The following is a 6,760-nucleotide window of genomic DNA, read 5'->3' on the forward strand; positions in this document are numbered from 1 at the left end:
ATGAATCAGGGTGAAGTCTCTCTCAGGGAGTAGTGATAGGGAATGGCAAAGGACACACCGACAAAGGAGATTAATCACAACTGACTTTGACAAGCACTGTGGCAATTGGACAATTAAAACAGACATTCAGACCGCAGGGAGAAGAACAAACTGGGGAGGAGGGTGGAGAGAATGGCACAGCAATGAAGGAGTGAAAGCCCAGAATCCCTGTGAATGTTCATTGAAACTAATAAAATTTAATAATAATAAAAAAGATGTTTTGTAGAAGTACTCTTTTAAAGAAATAACAATCATGTAATAAGAAGCATGCATCACAAAATTGCTGTTCTAATAATTTAAAAATGTACCACTCAGTGTCATTAATTGTATTCATGCTGTGCAACCATATTCACTATGTTCTAGAAGATTCTCACAGCACAAACAGAAATGACTCTTTCCCCCCAACTCCCCAGCTTGGTAACTACTAATAATCTCATGTCTCTATGCATTTTGCCTTTGTTGATGCTTAGCATAGGAAGCTCTGATAGCCTAGTGATAAAGTGCTGTGCTGCAAACCCAAAGGCATATGGTTCAAATCCACCAGCTTCTCAGTGGGAGAAAGATGAGCAGTCTCCTGCCATGTGATTTACAGCCTCTGAAAACCCGTTGGAGGGTCAGGTATGAGTTGGTTCCTATTCAATAGCACACAGGAACATTAGATGCATTGGATAGGAGGAACCATACAATATCTGTTGTTTTGTGTCTGAGTTATCTCACTCAGCATACTTCAGCCAGGGTCCATGAGTCTTGTAGCACTTGTCAGAATCACCGTAACACTTGTGACTCCAAGAACTGATGCTGTGAGCAGATCCATAGGAAGCAAGTCTGTTCTCACTTACCCCAATTCTTGGGCAAACCCTTTGTCTTCTATGGATCTTTGCTTTTCATTCATATAATGGAGAGTTTAGACAAATCTATCACTTAGGAAGAGTAAACTATAGCCTACTGATGCTCCATAGGAGAGAGGTGGACAATATTCTCCTGTGTGGTTTACAGCCTCTGAAAATTTGCTAAAGCGCCAGCTATGAGTCAGTTTCAACTTGACAGCACACAACAACAACACTCACTTAACAATTAGGAACAGTGTAACATCAAGATGGGAGAAAGACTCATTCATCAACAACCTGCGTTACACAGATGACAGCAATCTTGTTTGCTGAAAGTGAGGAGGACCTGAAGTGCTTGCTGCAAGGACTGCAGCCTTCAAGATGTATTACATCTCAACATCAAGAGAACAAAAATCTTCACCACTGAACCAATAAGCAACACCGTGATAGATGAAGAAGATTAAAATCAGCAATTTCATCTTGCTTGGATCCATCGTCAATGCTGTTGATACCAGCAGTCAGGATATCGGGATATGTATAGCTTTGGAATAGTCTGTTGAAAGAGACCTCTTCAAAGTCCTGAAGAGCAATGATGCCAGCTTAAAGATTAAGGTGCAACTTACTTTTGTTGGCTTCTCCTAAAAGCTTGTAGCCTTGGGCCCAGCAGCCAGTAGTCACAGAACTTCCACTTTTACCCTCTGCTCCATGGTGGCCACCATTTTGCCTGCAAGTCATCTTTATCATCCTCATCTTAATCAGGTGGCAAAGCCCTCAGTTCCTGCCCCTGTCCCTGCCCTGCCCAGTACAAATCCTATCCTCAGATTTGCACTAGCTTCCCATAGAACATCAACACTCAGGATCCAGCCAAGACATCACATTTGCCTGGGACATCATCTTGCTTTGACAGCTGCACACCTTAACTGGAAGGCTCCAACAATCAGCAGCCATAGGAAGACAGTCTTAGAGCAGAATATTAGAGACAAGGTCCTTCCTCCAGGCCACCACAGAGAGTGGTGAAGAGAGTCAGGAAACCTGGCCACACCACTCCACAGAACAAGGAGGACAAGAGACTTCATAGGAGAGGAGTGTAATAAGAAAACAATTAGTCTTCCAACCCTAAAAGGGACAGAAGCAATGAGTCCCCAGGACCAGAGAAGGAAGGATCACAGTCAGAGTGAGTTGCCCTTTCCTTCCGCACTAGAGGGTTGAGCTCCCAGACTGAAACAAGTCCTCCTGTGAGCCCAGGAACCTAAGAGAAATTCAGACAGGGTGAGGTATCCTTTCCCTTTCTGGAGCAGTGAGCTCCCTAGCTAAGGTCATCAGACTTGTGAAAGCCTATGAGGAAAAGAAAAATCTTTATCACAGCAATGACATGGAAGAAGCAGACTACCTCACAGTCTACACAATACCAAAGCAAGATTTCAGAAAAGAAAAAAAAAAAAAGGATAAAAACAGAATCAATGGCTTTCCTGAAGATAGAAAGTCTGAGGGAACTTTTTGATATAGAATTCAAAAGAACAATATTGAATATTTTCACTAGGTAAAAGAAAAACTCAAATAATTGCAAGGCTCTATAAGCAAACGCCAAGAAGAACTTTAAAAAAAACCAACAACAAAATCCCAACACACCACAATTCAAGACAATGCAGATAAAACAAATGAGACCTTAGAAACCGTAGAAAAACAAGAACCCATAATTCAGAATATTAGAACCAGCATCTCAGAAGCTATCAATATGTTAAAGGGATGGATAATCAGAATAGAAGAGAGAGAACACAGAAGCAGCAAAATAGTAGAGCTCCTAGCATTAATCTACTAGAGCAAAATCAGAATCAAAAAAGGAAGGAAAATTAAGAAAGCCTAAGAACAATGTAAGACATCATCAAGAGGAAAAACATGCATATAATTGGAGTTTCAGAACAAGAAGAAGCAAAATAAGACACTGAGAAAGTTGTGGAAGAGTTACTAGAAGAAAACTTTACAGGTCTAATAAAGAATGAAAGAATATACATACAAGAAGCTGAGCAAACTCCATATAGAATAGACCCCAAAAGTAAAACACCAAGGCATAACATAGTCAAATTCTCCAGAATCAAAGGCAAGGCGAGAATTCTGAAAGCACCTGGGGGTAAATGGAGAGTAATGGATAAAATAGAGCAAATAAGATTAAATGCTGATTTTTCAGCAGAAACGACAGAAGCAGAAAAACAGTGGAATGAATATATCAAACACTCAAAGAGAATAACTGTCTACCTGCCCCGGCCCTCGGGGATCTTCAACGGTGACCCTAGGAGGGGAAGAACGAGAATGGGAGGGACAGGAGACACAGAGGCATGGAGACAAGTTGAGAATCCAATCAAGTCTCTATTTTATTGAAAGCACTCACAGCTTATATACAGAAGCACAATAGGGGGAGTGAAAAGGAGAAGTATGCAATCAGGGAGAATAACATCATGTCATTTCTAGTAATCTGAAAGGTATCTGGTAAACAGAAACTTAGCAGGGCGTTTCCCGAAACCTATCCTCCCAGGGTGGGGTAAACTGAAACCTATCCTCCCAGGGCAACATGTCCAAACATGTTCTTGGAGAATTACAAAATGGTTTCAGAGAATTACAAAATGGCTTCAGCTAAGTTAGTCTTATACTTCCGACAGGTCCTCCCTGTTTTTATAATTATTTGAAGACTGCAAAAAGCACAACAGGACTACCTTTGGTGCTCTCCTGTTTAACCATGTATGAAACCGGCGCCTGTCTTAGGTTGGACACCACACCTACTGATCTTACCCGTCATGGGCTAATCCAGCAGCTACAGCAGGGCGCCTGTCTTAGGTTGAAACAGGGGCCGGTGTCTCTTATCCGTCTCTGGCTGCCCGGTTTATTAGCCTGTATCATCAAGGATTTTCTTTATCGGCTATTTGCAGTCTTTGATAATGGGCTTGTATGGGACAGGAGGCTATGGATTCAACCTGCTGCTTGATAAAGTGTGTAAGTCTCTGTCATTGACAATGAGCCCAAAAAAAAGAGTGACTGGTCCTTGACCACATCCCCTTAACTTTTTTGGCCATGATTGATTGATTATATATTCTTTTGCTTTAAATTTTTGACACAATATGCACTAACCCAATTAAAAACTTAGCCAGGTGGACTTCTTGTGTTGAAGCTACAGCAGAAGTAGAGACAGCAACAATCATAGGGATAAGAGAAACAATTCCTACAATAACAAGACCTACAGCTCTCTTGGTTCTTAATGATAACTTATATAACTCTTTTAAAATTTGCAAGCCATTATTATCATACCAAATATCATTTAACTTTACCAATGTCATAACAAGAGGAGGATTCTTTAGAATAACAACTGAATCATCTTTGGAAACAGAGCTAATATAGTTAGACATTTTACGGGGACAACTTATATTAAATTTTGGATAATCACCAGTGATTACATTATTACCAATCAATAAGACATATGGTTCAGGTACACATGACAGGACTTTGGCATTTGTGACATTATCTCCCTTACATTTATCTTTTGGGATATAGGAAATATTTATCGAATCCATACTAACAAATAATTTCCACAATTTAGTTTGAAAGTTCTTCATATCAATAGTCCACATTCCTCCCACAAATCTTTTCATAGAAAGTCCGGGACCATATGTATGAAGAGGTGACCAGTCCCCAAGCGAGGTAGCTTTCCAATCGTTGGTCCTTTAAAAATTATATTATCAGTTAGATAAGAGAATGGCCATAGCGCTGTTATGATGACATTTTCTCCAAGGTGGTTGCCAGATGCCAGCACGACCTTTCTCAAAACATGAGGGAAAGTTGGCATCTGCTGTAAAGATGGCGTTTATTCTACCTGCTCCATATCCGGAAGCTCGTCAGTCGGAAGCTAAATAATTCAATCATACAGTCCATGATGGGTTTCCACTGCAGATAAATAATTTTTTATAGTAGAAAGAGTACATTCTGTAATACCTTGTTTTAGAGGACTATAAGGAAACTCAGTTTTATGACAAATAGTAAAATATTTACAAAAATTTTGAAAACTTTTGCTGGTATAGCTAGGAGAGTTATTAATCTAGATTATTTTAGGAATTTCTAATCTAGAAAAAGCTAATAAGCAATGTTTTATAACATATTTAGTTGCTTTTTCCAATAAACAAGATATTACCACAAAACCAGAACTGATATTAATAATAACATGAATAATTTGCAATTTTTCAAATTTGGGAATGTGAGCTGCATTCACTTGTCAAATATAATTTGGCAATAATCCTCTAGGACTCACCTTAAAATGTGGGAGAGGTAACAGAGACAAACATTTTACATATGATTTTACAATATACTTAACAATTTCTTCCAGAGTGAGACACCCCATGTAAATATTTACTATAGCATAATGACTATGATGAAGTTGTTTTGCTTTTGTTAAATTAAAATGTATTAAACATTTACTAAGCAATTTATTTTATTTCACTAGAGGTCATGGCAAAAAGAATGAGACTCAATATGACTGACAAAAATATGACCATTTCTTTGTCTAATTAACAATTGTATATGAAGAAATAATTACAAAACCATAGAATTTTTGTTCTGATAATATTCACTGTATCAATAATTGGAAGTACATAATTATCCATCAAATATGATAGAGAGATGAAGATTCTCAGAAAAACAGAAACCAAGGGTGTTTATAAAAAACAGTATCAATGCTGCAGGAAATACTGGAAGAAGTTCTTCTCACAGAGACACCACAGAAAGGAAGATCAATCAAAGAAAGTAGCAGCAATATCTAAAAGAGCCCAACAATAAAAACTTGCCTGTCAAGTATTACATTGAATGTGAATGGTTTAAACTCACCACCAGTGAAGAAAAAAGAGTAGCAGATTAGACTGGAAAAAAAAGCCCCAAAACCCAACAAACAAACCCCAACCCATGCATATGCTGTCTACAAGAGATATACTTGAAAAGTGAACCTAAAGACAGACGAAAAATAAAACGGTGGGGGAAAATATGCCAAGCAAATGGATACCGGGAGGAGGGGGGAAGCAGGAATAGAAATATTAATCTCCAATAAAATAGATAGCAGAATAAAAACCATCACAAAGGACAGTGCTTTGCTTCTTACTGCTTAAAAGGTCAGTAGAATAAGAGGACATAACCATAATAAATATTTATTCACCAAATTATAATCTTACAAATTATACAAAGAAAATGTTAAAAGAACTGAAAAAATAAATAGACAACACCAGGATAGTTGTAGGAGACTGCAATACACCACTCTCAAAAAAAGATAGAATGATCAGAAAGAAACTAAAAAAAAATGCTGAAGAATTAAACCACATAATCAATCAACTCAACCTCATAAATATATATAGGCTAAAGCACCTGAAAAAAGCTCAATATACATTTTTCTCCAGAGCACATGGAACAGTCTCTAGAATAGATAATATTTAAGGCCACAAAGTAAGCCTCAATAAATTTAAAAACATAGAAATAATACAAAGCATTAGCTTAGACCACAATGCTATAAAATTGGAAATCAACAGTAAGAGGATAAAGGATTTAAAAAAATCATACACCTAGAAGTTGAACAACATTCTGCTTGAACATGAGTGAGAAATAGAAGAAAAAAGAAAGAAAAGTTTCTTGAAACGAATGAAGATGAAAACACAACTTACCAAAACCTCTATGATATAGGAAAAGTAGTACTTGGAGGTCAATTCCTAGCAATAAACAAAAACAGCAAAAGGGAAGAGAAAATGATATTTTATTATTTAACTCGTATCTCCAACAAGTAGAAAAAGAACAGTGAGAAAACTCAACAACCTCTAAAAGAAAGGAAATTATAAAAATCAGAACAGAAATAAATAGAACAGTAAACAGAAAAA

Source organism: Elephantulus edwardii, unplaced genomic scaffold, assembly GCF_000299155.1.
Source record: "Elephantulus edwardii isolate Elephantulus edwardi_28Jun2011 unplaced genomic scaffold, EleEdw1.0 scaffold00322, whole genome shotgun sequence".
Lineage (NCBI taxonomy): Eukaryota > Metazoa > Chordata > Mammalia > Macroscelidea > Macroscelididae > Elephantulus > Elephantulus edwardii.